This window comes from Babylonia areolata, chromosome 29 (assembly GCF_041734735.1).
Source record: "Babylonia areolata isolate BAREFJ2019XMU chromosome 29, ASM4173473v1, whole genome shotgun sequence".
NCBI classification, from domain to species: domain Eukaryota; kingdom Metazoa; phylum Mollusca; class Gastropoda; order Neogastropoda; family Buccinidae; genus Babylonia; species Babylonia areolata.
Genome location: NC_134904.1, coordinates 9,917,845 through 9,937,190, shown reverse-complemented (window position 1 = coordinate 9,937,190; position 19,346 = coordinate 9,917,845). Strand labels below are relative to the sequence as shown.

Below are 19,346 nucleotides of genomic sequence, written 5' to 3'. Positions count from 1 at the left end.
ATTCGAGTTCTCAATCCAGTGATTAGGGTTTGATCCTCCCATTTCAGTCTGGTGTTGACTGGTTACCCTCTTTTGAACTGTTACAACCACACTTTGCAGTTAACTGGAACATCTTGGTTACCCTCTTTTAAACTGTCACAACCACACTAAATAGTTCTATGGAACATCTTGGTTACCCTTTTTTAAACTGTTACAACCACACTAAATAGTTCTATGGAACATCTTGGTCACCCTCTTTTAAACTATTACAACCACACTAAATAGTTCTATGGAACATCTTGGTTACCCTCTTTTGAACTGTTACCAGTATCAGTATCAGTAGCTCAAGGAGGCGTCACTGCGTTCGGACAAATCCATATACGCTACACCACATCTGCCAAGCAGATGCCTGACCAGCAGCGTAACCCAACACGCTTAGTCAGGCCTTGAGAAAAAAAAAAACCAAAACCAAAAAAAAAAAAAAATATATATATATATATATAAGCGTACATACATAAATAAATAAATAATAATTATGATGAAAAAAAAAGGAAAAAAAAGAGATAGTAATGAAAATAATGATAAAATAATAATAAATAAATAATTAAATAAATAAGACAACAATGATGATAAATAAGCAAATAAATATAAAACATGAAGACACACATTCACACATACACCCACACATGCATAACAGATATGCCCCCAAAACGCAGTTTGATCTGTTACAACCACACTAAATAGTTCAATGGAACATCTTGGTTACCCTCTTTTGAACTGTTACAACCACACTAAATAGCTCAATGGAACATCTTGGTCACCCTCTTTTGAACTGTTACAACCACACTAAATAGTGCAATGGAACATCTTGGTCACCCTCTTTTGAACCCCAGCTTGAAGAAGCTGTATTCCAGCGAATATCTGCTGTATTTTAATAAGTTTTAAAGACACGAAAAATACTGTTGCTTTCATCTTCATCAACATTTTTACTTGCTCCTTCGTGTTCATTCGTGACAAGCATTAGACCAATTAAAATTCTCCGAGAATTCCCCTGACAGTGGTAGTGACACTTGAAACGCTGCGCCAGACTCGCAATGCTCCACAAGACCCTCAAGGATCAAGCTTGCGTCTCCTGCGCCGTCCTCAAGCGGCAGCCTCAAAGTGGTCGTCGCAGCAACCACAACCAACAGCTACAAAGAATCCGATGCCGTACTGACTACAGGAAGTATTCTTTCTTTCCGAGGACTGTTATCGACTGGAACTCCCTCCCAGCTGATGTCGTCGAGGCCCCCTCCTGCAACGCCTTCTGCTTGAGGGCCCTCCAGGCACAGTAGACCCCCCCCCTCCATCCCCACCCCCCACTAGATGCTTCACTTTTTTTCTTTCAACTAATAATTAATGGCATACGGATAAGGACTATGAGTACGAAATTCCGACTAAGAGCACACACTTGCACTTGCAACAGTGTTCGTAATGATCAAAGTTATGACCGCTGAGCATTAATGGAAGAAGAAGAAGAATGATTAACGCAAACGAGCAGTCCAGTTATCTTCTACAGTGTCTTGTCAGCTCCGCGTGCTTCTGTCGATGAAAACTCATAATTCACCCCAGATTTTAAGAAATTCTCACCATTTTCTCTCGAACATTCATCCACCCAAACAAGCAAGCACGATTTGAAAATTACCTTTTTTTACCCCATTGTTTAATTCCAACAGTGAACATTGAACATACAGTGAATAACTCTGTCAGCACGATGACGAGAATGCCAGTGAATACCTGACCTTCTTTTCCATCCAACACCACCGTGCTAGGTTTAAGTGTTCAGATTTCATTCACTGTCAGCTGTAGCACGTGGCATTCGGGTCAGGCACCGACAGCGCTATTCCAGGACAATAATTATCATCATCACTGTTTTGGGGGTACCAAAAATAAGGGGTGTGGAGCGTGTTTGTGTGAACTATCTCACCGAACGCTGTGTGTGTGTGTGTTCTTTAGTTTAACGTCTTTTCACTGTAAGTGATATTTGATGAGGGTTGGAAAAAAAATCGAGGAGGGGCGGAGGAGGGGGTAGGGGGGAGGTGAGGGGGAGGGGGAAGAAATTACTGTGAATGCATGCGAGTAAGTGTGTGTGTGTGTGTGTGTGTGTGTGTGTGTTGTTGTTGGTGGTGGTGGCGTGTGTGTGTGTGTGTGTGTGTGTGTTGGTGGTGGTGTGTGTGGTTGTTGTCGTGGTGCTGGTGGCGTGTGTGTGTGTGTGTGTGTTGTTGTTGTTGTTTGGTGTGTGTGTGTGTGTTGTTTTTGTTGTTGTTGTTGGTGGTGTGTGTGTGTGTGAGTGTGTGAGTGTGTTGTTGTTGTTGTTATTGTTGGTGTTGTTGTTGTTGGTGGTGGTGGTGGTGTGTGTGTGTGTGTGTGTTGTTGTTGTTGCTGACATTGTTAGTCGCAAAGAGAAAGAAAAATGGAGGGTGTGTGTGGAGCGTGTTTGTGTGTGTGTGTGGTGGGATGAGGGAGAGTGTTGGCGATGGGCATTGCTAACATTACATTTACAAAGAGAAAGAAATATAAAAGAGGGGGTGGGCGGTGTGGAAAGGGTGGGGGTGAACTGACACATACAGTATGAACACAATACATTTATCAGCATCAAAGGGGAACCACTGTATCAGCACTGCAAATGGAGCATCATTATACCAAACATGTCACCCATCTGGTAATACAACAACAACAACAAAGAAAAACAAAAGTGCCATACATGTGCTTATCTTCACCATCTTCGGCCCGAAGCAACAGCTGTCGCTGAATTGATTCCATGAAAAAGTCAGGCCATCAGTTTTTGAACTGCCAGAGCTTACTGGAGAATAATATACACAGGAAAGGCACATAAGAAACCTCCTGGTATTGACCATACGATAGCCTTAGAAACACTGACAAAAAACAAAAACAAACAAAACAAAACAAAACAAAACACACACACGCACGCACGCTCACATGCACGCACATACATACACACACATACACACCGGCACCACAAACACACCACACCACACATACACTGACACACACACACACAAAAACAAACATACACACTCACCACACACAGACACAGACACAGAGACACACACACGTTCTCTCTGTCTCTCACACATTCACCTTGAAACGCCGGCGAACACTGCTGAAAGAACATGCTACATGCGTCTGAGAGACTGTGGTTTCCCTACGTGTATTAGAAAAAAAACAATGTGGTGTCCTTGCGGAACGCATCTGAGAAATTGTGAAATTCTTTTCTTCTAAAAGTCTAATGTTTGTGAGATGGTGGTATTTCTTTTGGGCACACACGCAAACACACCATCACACACCATTCACGCACGAACAGAATCAACCATACACACACGCACACACACACACACCCACGCGCGCGCGCACACACACACGCGCCGGCGCGCACACATTCACATTCGCACACACTCAGACATCTCACACTGACATACTTTGCTCCCTTCAGCTGACAAGAAAAACACCGACATCACGGCTGAAAAAAAAAAGATAGAAAAATAACATTTGGTTTCAAGCTGTGTGATGTTCACACACTTAGCTTCTCACATATGTTGCTTCTTTTGTTCTGGGTAACCTTGTGTGTGTGTGTGTGTGTGTGTGTGTGTGTGTGTGTGTGTGTGGACTCTACGTGTGTGCCGGTATGCACAGAACAAACACACACATGCGCGCAAATGCACACACACACATATACAAATATATCAGTGTGTGAGCACACACAGACACATATATAAATCTGTGTGTGTGTGTGTGTGTGTGTGTGTGTGTGTGTGTGTGTGTGTGTGTGTGTGTATGTGTTCCGCGCGCGCGCGTGCAAGTGTGTGTGTTCACCTGTCTCACGTTTATCCGCAATTGTGATTTCAATCAGAAATCCAACCCGCCCCGTCACCAACTATTTCCAACGCAAGTAAATTGATAATAGATATCAGATATCACATAACACGCTGTCAATCAAAACCGATGGATATACAAATTATCATAAATGAAAAAAAAAAAAAAAAGGGTTTGGTCTCCACACGCAAAGAAGAAACGAATGGGATGATCTGATCACCTCACAGTCAATGTAATGTGGAGTAATGGCCGAGAGGTAACGCGTCTGCCTAGGAAGCGAGAGAATCTGAGCGCGCTGGTTCGAATCACGGCTCAGCCGCCGATATTTTCTCCCCATCCACTAAACCTTGAGTGGTGGTTTGGACGCTAGTCATTCGGATGAGACGATAAACCGACTGAGGTCCCGTGTGCAGCATGCACTTGGCGCACGTAAAAGAACCCACGGCAAAAAAAGGGTTGTTCCTGGCAAAATTCTGTAGAAAAACCCACTTCGACAGGAAAAACAAAACAAAACAAAACAAAAACTGCACGCAGGAAAAAATACCCCCCAAAATGTGTGGTGCTGTAGTGTAGCGACGCGCTTTCCCTGGGGAGAGCAGCCCGAATTTTACATAGAGAAATCTGCTGTGATAAAAAGAAATACAAATAAACCTTGTTTTCGTAGCATCCATTCAGTTTATTTACACTGGACTGGTGAGCTTTCTGTGAATATAACACCCTTCATTGTTAGCACAGAGAACATGATCAGCGTTGTGTGAAGAAAGTTTAGCACTGTCTCCAACAGATAAGTCCTCGGTTCAGGTAGCTGACATGGCTCTAGCCGGTTTTCTCCAGTGCAGGATATAACCTTCTTGTAATGAAAATGGGGAAATGGGGTGCAAATTTCTGTTGCACTGTGAATATTCATTGCACTTTTTGTTTGTTCGTTTTTATTTTATATTTTATTTATTTATTTATTTTTTTACAAAGTGCCAGCGTCTATGCATACACGCATACGCATGATGATGTACAAAAGCACTTAAAGACTGGGCCGAGCATCCCCGAACACACCACACACACTCGCTCCTCCCCCAAAACCACGTTTTCTACACTTCACTTGCCCCCCATCCCCACCCCCGATCCCTTCCCAAATATGCACAGAGCATGCATATTCTGCTGTTCCAACAGATCGTTTTTTCTTCTCTTTTCTTCCCCCCTCTTTCTCCTCCTAAACTGGGGGACAACTGATAAATGAACACGTATGTATGTGTTTTTCTCAATGCTCCTTTCAGTTCTCTCTGCAGCGGTTTTATATTGTGAGCGGCAGACAGACGAAACACAAACACATTCACGCGCACGAACGTACACACAAACATACACTCATGCACACGCACATACACACGAACACAGATACGCACGCACAGACACTCATGCACACACTCACATATAGGCTCTACACACACATGCACGCTCTCGCATGCATTCAAATACACCCTCCCCCCTCACACGCACACACATACACTCACGCACGCACGCACACAAACGTACACCGGCACTCACACACATACATACATAGCCCGGTATGCATTCACACACATACACGCACACACACACACACATACGCACGCAATCACACACACACACACGCACGCACACATAAACACACACGCTCACTTACAAGCACACACATACACACACGAAAACACACACACACGCTCACACACACACACACGCGCGCGCGCTCACATACACACACACACGCTCACACACACACGCACACACATACATACACGCGCACACATACATACACGCGCACTCTCTCACACACACGCTCACACACAGACACACAAGCTCACACACACGCGTGCTCACACACACGCGCTCACACACACGCTCTCTCTCTCTCTCTCACACATACGCTCTCTCTCTCTCTCTCACACACACACGCTCTCTCTCTCTTTCTCTCTCACACACACGCTCACACACAGACACACACAGACACACGCTCACTCACACACATACACACGCTCACACACACACACACGCTCACACACACACACACACAAACACACGCTCACACACATACACGCTCACACACACACACACATGCACACATATGAGCGAAGAAGGGATGGTGTGGGCGAGCAGCGCACTGTCTTGCATTTCGCAAGATTACGCCCCATGAAAAAAAAGGATCATTATCGTCATCATTATCATCATCACCATCATAATCAGCAGCTGCATCAGCATGATGATGATGATGATGATGATGGTGGTGATAATCATCATAATAACCATTATTACTGTTATTGTTGTTGTTGTTCTTCTTCTTCTTATTATTATCATTATCAGTGTTACTGTCCGTACCCATAACAAAATTCAGTTCACACTGTTTAACGCCCATGCAAGAAGTCTCGGAGAGTCTGATGCGTATCTTACTACAGTACTAATATACGACTTGCCACTCCGTTGAAAGCACAAACCACCAACAAGAGAGACAAGGCCTTCAAGACCCACTAGTCACACGTGCTGTATCCAGTAAAGGAATCACGAGGAAAAAAAAAACACCCAAACCTACCCCCCCGCCCCCCTCCATCATTAATTAGCTTTGGAAAAAAAAGAAAAAGACAAAAAAAGCGCCTACCTGCGGGATCGAACCACGGATGCTCCGCCCCGAACGCTACGCCACATGACCAAAAATAATATTTACGGCTATGGTTCTTTTTTAGCGTGATAGAAATATCATTATTGTATTTGTGGCAATAACACCATTCGAATCATGTTTTGTTAACATATCTCGATTATTTAAGAAATTATTTTAATTCGGACGTAAAGGGGAGGCTGACACCGCCTCAGGCACACTGCAACATGCATTTGATCTGCACAAACCAGTCCGACAACAGGCTGACCGAAAGCGAAAGAAACGTCCGATTCAATGTTTCTTTTTTTGTTCATTCTAGTTAATTCAGTATCCACTCTTGCATATTCATATATTATGTAGTAAACACGTCAATGGTGAAGTTAGAGTCACTGTGTGTGTTCTGTCCAGAATTTGTATTTCTTTTTTGTGACTGGGGGAAAAAAAAGTAACAACAACAAAACAACAACAAAAAACAACAAACGATGTGGTGCTGTCTTCCCAAACACAGCCTACATTCTGGAAACTGGGACAGGGTTACAGTTACGGAATCCGGAACGAGCCTCGACGGAATAAGCCGTCAAATACATCTTAAATCGGGAGACGTACAACCTATTATTGGTTTGACATTGAAGATCATTTCTTCCTATTATGTTTAAGCCAAATTTAGTGTTGGTAGACAAAGTATTTTCAGATAAAATGGCATTGTTAAAGTCTACCACAGACACACAGACATACATACAGACACACACACAGACACCCGAACACCAGGTGAAAGCAAAACGCCACCACCATCAACAGAAAAACAGAAAAAAAAAAAAAAATCAGAGACGCCGCTTTCGGGAAATCAATCAGCTTTGAAACAGTGTGCACGTTATTTCAGTGGTTAAAAAAGAAGACAGCAACAAAAATACTACACAATTACAGTCCCCCTTTCCCTGGAATGTATGACAACACATGTTTTACACCCCCTTTCCTTTTGCCTGGAGTGTAAGACGACACATGTTTAACAGTTCTCCTTTGCCTGGTAATACAACATGTTTTACAGTTCCCCTTTGCCTAGTAATACAACATTTTACAGTTCCCCTTTGCCTGGTAATACAACATGTTTTACAGTTCCCCTTTGTCTGGTAATACAACATTTTACAGTTCTCCTTTGCCTGGTAATACAACATATTTAACAGTTCCACTTTGCCTGGTAATACAACATGCTTAACAGTTCTCCTTTGCCTGGTAATACAACATAATTAACAGTTCCCCTTTGCCTGGTAATACAACATATTTAACAGTTCCCAATTGTCTGGTAATACATGTTTAACAGTTCCCCTTTGCCTGGTAATACAACATTTTACAGTTCCCCTTTGTCTGGTAATACAACATGTTTAACAGTTCCCCTTTGCCTGGTAATACAACATGTTTAACAGTTCCCCTTTGCCTGGTAATACAACATGTTTAACAGTTCCCCTTTGCCTGGTAATACAACATGTTTAACAGTTCCCCTTTGCCTGGTAATACAACATTTTACAGTTCCGCTTTGCCTGGTAATACAACATGTTTAACAGTTCCCGTTTGCTCGCAGTGACACGTCTGATAGTTCCCCTTGTTTAGACGACACATCTTTCAGTTCCTCTTTTCCTGGTTAATCAACATATGTTATCTTACAGTTCCCGTTTGCCTGGAGCCTTGGCCTGACTGGGCACCTCCCTGTAGGGGCCTCGCTGATACTCCGGGGGCACGGGGGAGTCTGGAGAGTCCTTCTTGTAGAACCCCCTCCGGAGCAACAGGTCGTTCAGCTCCTTCCGGCTGTAGTCCCTCATGTCGATCCTCTGCCACACACACACACACACTAATACATCAGTGCGCGCCAACACTCACACACCCCCTGCACACACGCAGAGGCGCACACACACGCACGCACGCGTGCACACACACACACACAAAGTCACGCGTCCGCGCGCACGCACTCTCACACGCGCACGCACTAATCCACATATAAATTCATGAACAGAACAATACATGAACAGAACACGTGTACAGAATTCGTTTGTTCTGTCCTTGAAATCGTTTCATAAGAGATTTTTTTTTACCTGACATAACACAGGAAAGGTAGAAATGAAAATTAGAATGTGAATGAGTTCTTGAGAGAGAGAGAGAGAGAGAGAGAGAGAGAGAGAGAGAGAGAGAGAGAGAGAGAGAGAGAGAGAGAGAGAGAGAGAGAGAGAGAGAGAGAGAAGACAAGACACAAGGCAAATTCTTTATTTTCGAGGATAATAGATAAGCAGTGGCGCGCTTTGTTTTCATCCAGTCCCCGCCCTGAAACAGGGTCTACACTACACAATACTACATTATGTATGTCATTGCATGCACTACACAATGCTACTTAAAGTCATAGAATGCGAATACTATACTACATAAAGTCATAAGCATGGTAAAAATAAGACACACACACACACACACACACACACACACACACAGGCACAATAATCGACACTGGAAAAAACGACAACAAGAAACAAACAAATAAAAACAACAACAACAACAAAACAACAACAACAACAAAAAAACAAAACAAAAAACAACAGAACACACACACATACTCTCTCTTTCTCCCTCACGCACACTTACACACACATAAGCATACATTGTGTATGCTAACAAATACTATACTAACGTGAATATAAAACAGTAAGTCCAATAAAAAATACACATAGCAATAACAGGCGGGGGGAGGGGGATGCTCATTGCCCGAAGAAGCATAGTTCAAAGTATAAAATAGAGAGAGAGAGAGAGAGAGAGAGAGAGAGAGAGAGAGAGAGAGACAGACAGACAGACAGACAGAGACAGAGAGAGAGGGGGATGTGGGTGTGGGTGTGGGTGGTTCCAACATTTTAGCCACACGTCTGAATGGATCGGCTTTGCACAGTATCGTATTGCTGTTTATCACAGCAAAGACCCTTCAATCACATGCACATACAGGTACATGTCCTGTCACAGCAGATTTCTCTGTGCGTAGTGCACAAGCGGCTACGTCCCTATGCACTCGTTGGAATGCGTGCACCTGTTACCATCCTTTTTAATACCGGCTCTCTGGGTACAGGAAAATAAATCGGTTGTCATGTGTCTACCTGCATAGTCCTACCACCTGTGTCTGACAACGTCATCGCCTACCTCAAAGTCTATCTCCAGACAGATTTACTGTCCACCGCGGGCCGTGAAGTCGTTGCTGGTTTGTGTGAGGCAGGTGGGGAAAATGAATGTTACCTGCATACTGATCGATTTTTGTCAGAGAGAGAACTGCCACGTCAACGTTGTGAAGTAGGGCTTGGGGGTTATATTATTGGCTGATGTGACGGTGTGTGTGTGTGTGTGTGTGTGTGTGTGTGTGTGTGGTGGTGGTGTGTGTGTGTGTGTGTTGATACCCACATCTTATCTTATCTAAATCCATACATGCAGTGATAACCTTGGTGTCTTTCAATATGTTTACAATAATGATTAATTACAACATTTTGAGTGAATATATATATATATATATATATATATATATATATATATATATATATATATATATAATACTCAACACTTTTTTTTTTTTTTTTTTTTAATGAATGTCCTCTGCTTATTGATTCTTTCTAATCAAGTAATGTTTAATATTTTTTGGGTTGAGCAATTGTCTTCGTTTGTCTTGCCGCACCTGATGCAGTTTCTCTTAATGAGATAATAAAATCATTCTTATCTTATCTCATCTTATCCATGATTTTACCACTTGACTCCTTGTGGAGCATAGGGCTACTACAGCAACTCCTCCAGCGGACTCGGTTTTTTGGCTGTCCTCTTCAGCCGGGTCCACGTCCATCCGGCTACCTTCATCTCATCCTCCTTGCTTCTTCTTCAGGTCTGCTTTGGTCTGCCCACTCTCCTCTTTCCTTGGGGGGTTCCATTCAAGTGTCTGTCTTGTGGTGTCGTCTGGAGGCTTTCGAAGGGTGTGGCCGATCCAGCCCCATTTCCTCCTCCTGATCTCCTCACTGATGGGCACCTGGTTGGTTCTTCTCCAGACGCAGGTGTTTGATATGGTCTCTGGTTACCTGATGTTAAACATGATTATGGCGCAGGCATCTAAGTTCATACCCATGAAAAGGGAGCAATTTCCAACAAGAGGATGTCGATCCTGACTAGCCACATTTTGACCCGGGGGTCATTCGAGGCTACCCGGGGTAATACCATGTATGGGGGGTATTTGGGGCTGTTACACCGGTTACTATTTGAGGGCCTCATGGTCCCATCCACGAACTGAACTCTAGTGGGGGAAAGTTCCACTACCACCAGAGAGTCAGTGGATTTCTCACGTCATGAAGGGCTGGGCATTCCTGAACAGTCGTCCTTCATCCTGTGTGGGAACATGCAGAGGCTGACCAACACAGACACTGAGACAGTCAGACAGACAGACACATAGACAGACAGACAGACAGACATACATACATACAGACAGACAGACAGACCAACACAGACAGACAGACCAACACAGACAGACAGGCAGACCAACACAGACAGGCAGACCAACACAGACAGACAGACAGACAGACATACATACATACATACAGACAGGCAGACCAACACAGACAGACAGGCATGCATACATACATAAATACAGACAGACATACAGACAGACCAACACAGACAGGCAGACCACCACAGACAGACAGACAGACCAACACAGACAGACAGCCTTACAGACAGACAGGCCAACTCAGACAGACAGACAGACAGACCAGTCACCTCTATGGGTCTACCCTGCGCATTCAGAAAGAACAGATCAGGAGGAGCTCCGGGCTTGTGTTCAAAGACCACATTGTGACTGAAGGTAAGCGTTAAGGATTTAAGTTAACAGGTACACACACAGGTACATTTTGACTGAAGGTAAGCGTTAAGGATTTAAGTTAACAGGTACACACACAGGTACATTGTGACTGAAGGTAAGCGTTACGGAATTTACAGGTACACATAGGTACATTGTGACTGAAGGTAAATGTTACGGAATTAACAGGTACACACATAGGTACCTTGTGACTGAAGGTAAGCGTTAAGGAGTACACACATAGGCACAGCGTGACTGAATTACACACACAGGTAGATAAGCATTAAGGATGAAGCATTAAGGATCAAACAAGTATATACATGGGTACATTTTGACTGAAGTTAAGCATTAAGGAAAAAGGTTAACAGGTACACACATAGTTAAATTGTGACTGAAGGTAAGCATTAAGGAACAAAGTTAACACGAACTCACAAAGGTACATTGTGACTGAAGTACACACACAGATAGGTAAGCATTAAGGATAAAAAAAAGTACACACATTGGTACATTGTGACTGAAGGTAAGCATTATTTAGGATTATAAGAATACAGACATACGTGCTATTGCGTCTGAAGATAAGCAATGTTTAAGGATCATAAGAATACAGACATAAGTGTTATTGTGACTTAGTTATTGTGTGCACGTGCACGTACGAGTGAGCATGTAAGTATGTATGTTGGTATGTAGGTATGAATGTAGGTCGGTCTGTCTGTGTTTGTGTAGTGGCCGAATGGTTGAGTTCTTGATTCTCGTCCCAGTTCCCTGAATTCGATCCCTGGTTTCAACACACTCACTGGGTTAAGGCCGGAAAGGTCTCCGATCTCCCAGGTCAACTTATGTGCAGACCTTCTAGTGCATCAATCCCTTTAGTATATACGCGGAGTGAACTTCACGGACATTTTTTTTTTTTTTTTTTTTAAAGAAGGGAAGTAAACGCAGTTCTTCGTAGAAGCTTAGTTGAACAAGGATTGCCTCCCTTCTACCCATTTCGCCATTTTACAAGTTGGGTTTTATTTCCACACTTCGCGCCATGTGAGATCCAAAAGTCTGGGAAAGGAGAGAGAGAAAAACAACAACAACAACAAACTAATCGTATTAGTTTACATTTTTTTTTGGCTTTGAACAAACGCAGACACTACATGTTTGTTTTTGAATGAATACATTCATATATGAATACATACACTCAAGCCTGACTGAGCGCGTTTGGTTGCGCTGATGTGTAGTGTGTATGGATTTGTCCGAATGTACAGACGCCTTTTGAGAAACTGAAACTGAATCATGAAGGCTGACTGAGTCAGCTATTCTCCTGTAGTGGGATCTGTCTGGAATTCACTACCTGTCGGTCTTCGGCACCAACCAACACCCCCCCCCCTCCCCCACTCACACACCCCTCTGTTTTTGCTCATAGGTGTGTGTATGAGTGTGTTTGCTTCAGTGTGGCTGGTCACTTTCGGCTGTGTGTGTGCAAGTGAAGAATGCCAGCGCACTGAGTCTAATTTAACTTCGAGAAACGCGCCATACAAATATCATTCATTATTATCATTTTTCTTTTTTTTTCTTTTTATCACAACAGATTTCTCTGTGTGACATTCGGGCTGCTCTCCCCAGGAAGAGCGCATCGCTTCACTACAGCGCCACCCCTTTTTTTTTGTATTTTTTCTTGCGTGCAGTTTTATTTGTTTTTCCTATCGAAGTGGATTTTTCTACAGAATTTTGCCAGGAACAACCCTTTTGTTGCCGTGGGTTCTTTTACGTGAGTTAAGTGCACGCTGCACACGGGACCTCGGTTTGTCGTCTCATCCGAATGACTAACGTCCAGACCACCACTCAAGGTCTAGTGGAGGGAGGGGAGAAAATATCGGCGGCTGAGCCGTGATTCGAACCAGCGCGCTCAGATTCTTTCACTTTCTAGGCAGACGCGTTACCTCTAGGCCATCACTCCACTTATCATTATGATTATTATTATCATTATCACTATCAGTGTTGGCGGCCTCCACATTCTTCCCAACTCACCCACCCCCCTCCCACACACACACACACCTTCCTCCCATTCCTCCGTCACAGGAGACTGATCAAAATCACATCACAAGTGGATCTGACTTGGAAACCAAGTTGGGCCGTGACGGCTAGCAGGGCATGAACGGACATGGAACTGGAGAACAACTGTTGTTTTTTTTTTTGTCTGTATGGTTATTATGACGGTTGAGGGTGATGACATTGATGTCACCATGACTGTTCAGGTTTTGAGGAACCTGACAAATCACTATGATGACGATGAAAGAGAGAGAGAGAGAGAGAGAGAGGGGGGGGGGGGGAGAGAGAGAGAGAGAGAGAGAGAGAGAGAGAGAGAGAGAGAGAGAGAGAGAGACACACACACACACACACACACACACACACACACACACACGCACAGAGCGAGCGAAGCTGAGTGATGAATTATGGTGTGCAGTGTCTCTCACCTGAGGAAGGCGGACTCTGCGAGAGTTCACTAACCACCGGAGTAAGGCCGGGGACAGGGGTTCGGCACTGCAAGCAGGACAGACACAGGGTCAGTTTTCTGGGGCGTCTTCCGTCTGTCAAGTTAACTCTCAAGTTTAACGACTTCTCTTTTACGAAGTCCTTTAAGTAATTTCCTGTAACTGTATTTACAGGGTTTTTTTTTGTTTGTTTTGTTTTTCTTCCAAATTTCACCCACATTTTTACCCTCATTTGCCCAGTTTCCCCCAGCCCTCCATTTATCCACATCTCCCACCCCTTCTAACCGATAATACTCAGATGTATTCATAAATACTTTAACAAAATGTCTTCAATCACCGATATGTGTGACGGGACATTAAACAAAAATTCCATTCCATTCCGTCTGTCAGTGAACAGCGTTATCTCCCCATGAACTTCATTTGGCTGGTTTTTGCTTGTTTGAATGAATTCCGGCTGAAACTAATTCTAAAAAAAAACACCTCGCATTCACCCCCTTCACATATTTTTGTTTGTCATTGCTTGTTTGAATAAATTCGGGGTGAAACTAACAAAAAAATTATCCCCCCTGAACTTCATTTGTATGTTACTGCTTGTTTGAATAAATTCGGGGTGAAACTAATTCTAAAGATATCCCCTTGAATTCATTTTCGTTTTCTATTGCTTGTCTGAATAAATTCGGGGTGACACTGATTTTAGAAATCTGCTCATGAACATAACTTTGTTTGTTATTGCTTGTTTGAATAAATTCAGGATTAAACGTCGTTTAAAAAGCTGCGCCTGAACGTTATTTGAATTTAAGTTTATTTGTTTTCGTTTGCTTGAATACCTGGCTCTGGAACTAATTAAAAAGAAGAAAAAGAAATGTTTCCGGACTCTAAACTTTGCGAATGTATTTAGGCCTTGTTTGCATGACTGCAGAACGATCGGTGTTTCATGTTGTGATTAACATGTTTTACTATCGGTTTTCTTCTTGTGTATACTTTTTCTGTCACATATTAGATAAACTCTTTTGATACTGTATGAAATCAAATCAAAAATAATTTCCTTTTTGAACTGTTTCGCAGTCTCTTTCTCACTCTCTCAGTGTGTGTGTGTGTGTGTGTGTGTGTGTGTGTGTGTGTGTGTGTGTGTGTGTGTGTACCATAATCTCAATAGATAATCTCCCTCTCTTTGTCATCTCTATCTGCCCCCATGTAGGTATATCTTTCAGTACCCAGACCCTGAGTTAAAAACTCACAGAAATCGAATGCATATCACACGAAGTGGCTCTATTTAACTGAGCCATGCTGTAGTTTCAAACTTTGAGTCCTTATGGTCTTAAGACTGAAAAGCTTGTTAAAACATGCCCTCTCCCAATCTTTCCTTCTGCTTGAAGTCCTCCCCCTCCCCCCCCTTCGCTCTTTCCTTCTACTTATAAGCCCTGTTCCCGTTCTCTCTCAGTATCTCCAACTCTCCCACTCACTCTTAAGCCCTGTTCCCGTTCTCTCTCAGTATCTCAAACTCTCCCACTCACTCTTAAGCCCTGTTCCCGTTCTCTCTCGGTATCTCCAACTCTCCCACTCACTCTTAAGCCCCGTTTCCGTTCTCTCTCAGTATCTCAAACTCTTCCACTCACTCTTCAGCCCTGTTCTCGTTCTCTATCAGTATCTCCAACTCTCCCACTCACTCTTAAGCCCTGTTCCATTTCTCTCTCGGTATCTCCAACTCACTCTTAAACCCTGTTTCCTTTCTCTCTCGGTATCTCAAACTCACTCTTAAGCCCTGTTCCATTTCTCTCTCGGTATCTCAAACTCACTCTTAAGCCCTGTTCCCGTTCTCTCTCGGTATCTCAAACTCTCACACTCACTCTTAAGCCCTGTTCCCGTTCTCTCTCAGTATCTCCAACTCTCACACTCACTCTTAAGCCCTGTTCCCGTTCTCTCTCGGTATCTCCAACTCTCCCACTCACTCTTAAGCCCTGTTCCCGTTCTCTCTCGGTATCTCAAACTCTCCCACTCACTCTTAAGCCCTGTTTCCTTTCTCTCTCAGTATCTCAAACTCTCCAACTCACTCTTAAGCCCTGTTCCCGTTCTCTCTCAGTATCTCAAACTCTCACACTCACTCTTAAACCCTGTTCCCTTTCTCTCTCAGTATCTCAAACTCTCACACTCACTCTTAAGCCCTGTTTCCGTTCTCTCTCGGTATCTCAAACTCTCCCACTCACTCTTAAGCCCTGTTCCCGTTCTCTCTCAGTATCTCCAACTCACTCTTAAGCCCTGTTCCCGTTCTCTCTCGGTATCTCCAACTCTCACACTCACTCTTAAGCCCCGTTCCCGTTCTCTCTCAGTATCTCCAACTCTCCCACTCACTCTTAAGCCCTGTTCCCGTTCTCTCTCAGTATCTCAAACTCTCCAACTCACTCTTAAGCCCTGTTCCCTTTCTCTCTCGGTATCTCCAACTCTCCCACTCACTCTTAAGCCCTGTTCCCGTTCTCTCTCGGTATCTCCAACTCTCCCATTCACTCTTTTCTCTATCCCCCTTTCTGTCCCTCTTTCTTTCCTCACCATTTCTGTGTTGTAAACAGGCTAGGCTGATATTTTGTGTATGTATTTGTCTTTATTTTGATAGATGTTTTTCAAAAATTGGACATGTAATGTTATGCCTTTTGTATTGCGTGTTTGTTGTATTTTCCCGTTTATGAGGGCAGGATGAAAACAAGACTAATGTGCTTATTCCTTTTATGTGTGTGTGTTCATCAATAAAAACAAACAAACAACAAAATCGTTCGATCGTTCGTTTTCTTTTTTCCTTTTACCATACGCTCTCCCCTCTCTCCCTCTCCCTCGCTCGCACTCTCTCTCTCTCTCAGTCTCTCTCTCTCTCTCTCCAGTTCTGCACGGCGGACCGTGAAAGGTGTGTAAGGATACAACCGAGGGAGGTCGTGATGTATGAACCTCTTAACCTCTGGGTGTTTGTTCAGATGTCATCCGTTACAGCTCTGGAACAGACAGAAAACCGCGAAAATAACAATATAATTTACAGCTCTGGAACAGAGAGAAAACCATGACAACAACAGTATAAATTACAGCTCTGAACCAGACAGTAAACCACGAAAACAACGGTATGACTTACAGCTCTGGAACAGACACAAAACCATGACAACAACAGTATAATTTACAGCTCTTAAACAGACAGGAAACCACGAAAACAACAGTTTAATTTACAGCTCTGAAACAGACAGGAAACCACGAAAACAACAGTTTAATTTACAGCTCTGAAACAGACAGAAAACTACGAAGATAACGGTATAATTTACAGCTCTGAAACAGACAGAAAACCATAAAAACAACGATATAATTTACAGCTCTGGAACAGACAGAAAACCAGGAAACAAGCTCTGCAAGTATAACAGCTACATGTACAATACAATTTACAGCTCTGAAACAGGCAGAAAAGTATAACAACAGTGTGATTTACAGTTCTGGAGCAGACAGAAAACCGGGAAACAAGCTCTGCAAGTATAACATCTGCAAGACTGATAATTTAAAGCTCTGAAACAGGCAGAAAACCATAACAACAACGATATAATTTACAGCTCTGGAGCAGGCAGAAAACCGGGAAACAAGCTCTGCAAGTATAACAGCTGCAAGACATAATTTAAAGCTCTTAAACTGAGCTCTGAAACAGACTGAAAACCATAACAACAACGCTATAATTTACAGCTCTGGAGCAGACTGAAAACCATAACAACAGCAGTATAACTTACAGCTCTGAAACAGACTGAAAATCATAAGAACAGCAGTATAACTTACAGCTCTGAAACAGACTGAAAACCATAACAACAACGCCATATTTTACAGCTCTGAAACAGACAAAACCATGACAAAACGATGTAATTTACTTTCTCTGAAACAAAAAACCAGGAAACAAACTCTGAAAGAGACAGACAACCATATATCAACAACAGTATCATCCAAAGCTCTGAAAGAGAAACATAAGCATGACAGTTTCAGTTTCAGTTTCAGTAGCTCAAGGAGGCGTCACTGCGTTCGGACAAATCCATATACGCTACACCACATCTGCCAAGCAGATGCCTGACCAGCAGCGTAACCCAACGCGCTTAGTCAGGCCTTGAGAAAAAAAAAGAAAAAAAAGAAAGAAAAAAAAGGTGAATAAATAATAGATAAGCTTACATAAATAAATAAATAAATAAATAATAATCATAATATAAAAAAGGTAGTAGTAGTAATAATAATAATAATAATAATAATAAAATAATAAATAAATAAATAAGATAACAATGATGATAAATAAGCAAATAACAACAGTACAACGATACCAGTGCTGGTGATGACGAACCAGCAACGACATGAAAACGTAGCGGTAATAATAATATCAATAAGAACAATGATATCAATGTGATGCGTCAAGTTGTGCAGTATTACGTCTATACCGGGTATATGTTTCATTCTTGGAGGAAGGTAGCAAGACGTCCAGCTGCCAGTACAGAGAGTCCGTGAGGGTGTGGGTTCGAATCCTGCTCTTGCCCTTTCTCCTAAGTTTGACTGGAAAATCAAACTGAGCGTCTAGTCTTTCGGATGAGACGATAAACCGAAGTCCCGCGTGCAGCACGCACTTGGCGCACTGAAAAAGAACCCATGGCAACTAAAGTGTTACCTCTGGCAAAATTATGTAAAAAGAAATGCATTCTGATAGGTACACAAATATATAAGCATGCACACAAGGCCTGACAAGGGCGTTGGGTTATGCTGCTGTCAGACATCTGTCTAGCATATGTGGTGTAGCGTATATGGATTTATCGGAGCGCAGTGACGCCTCTTTGGGAAACTGAAACTTTTGACTGTTGAGAGAAAGAGAGAGAGTAAAGTGAGGGGCAGAGAGAGAGAGAGAGAGAGAGAGAGAGAGAGAGAGAGAGAGAGAGAGAGAGAGAGAGAGAGAGAGAGAGAGAGAGAGAGAGAGAGAGAGAGACCCGGAGAGAGAGAGAGAGCATTAAATATTTTGTCCATGATAACATTATCTTTAGAGAAAACCCCCCCCCCCCACCTCTTAGTAGATAATTTATTTAACATTATAAATATCAATATTTACCTCCGTGTGTGTGTGTGTGTGTGTGTGTGTGTGTGTGTGTGTGTGTGTGTGTGTGTGTAGCCCAATGACTTAGCATTATTGTCCGGGCACAATTACTGTTAATTAATCCCAAGAGAAAGGTCTGACCTCCACCCTGGCACCGTAGACATCTCTGCCGGAACAAACAGGGAGCAGATGGCCGAACAGACACCAAAGCAAAAGGATCTGCCACCTCGTCGGCATTTTCCAGTGAAATGACTGTCGTCTGCTGCCGCTGTCTGTTGTCGTTGGAGTTACCTCCCTTACATCGATCAGCGCGAGCTGAAAGATGCTTGTGCAGCAGGTGGTTTTTTGACGTCTCCTCTGTTTTTTTTCTTTCTCTCCCGTGGACATTTATGTGTTTTATATGGGACTTACGTGGACAATCCAGCGTCCGTCTTCCCTGTCCTCTCCTCACTTTTGACTTCTTGGACTATTGCA

At 43.1% G+C, this 19,346-nt stretch overlaps 1 long non-coding RNA gene across 1 annotated transcript; it reads right to left on the bottom strand.

Annotated features, from left to right (window-relative positions):
• Positions 1-6,549: 6,549 nt before the first annotated feature.
• LOC143274794 (uncharacterized) lies at positions 6,550-19,130 on the bottom strand. Its single transcript, XR_013053308.1, has 4 exons — positions 19,014-19,130; positions 16,706-16,776; positions 11,243-11,321; positions 6,550-8,295 (listed from the first exon to the last, which is right to left on the bottom strand). It is a non-coding gene; the product is annotated as an uncharacterized LOC143274794 (long non-coding RNA).
• Between the last annotated feature and the right edge of the window lie 216 nt (positions 19,131-19,346).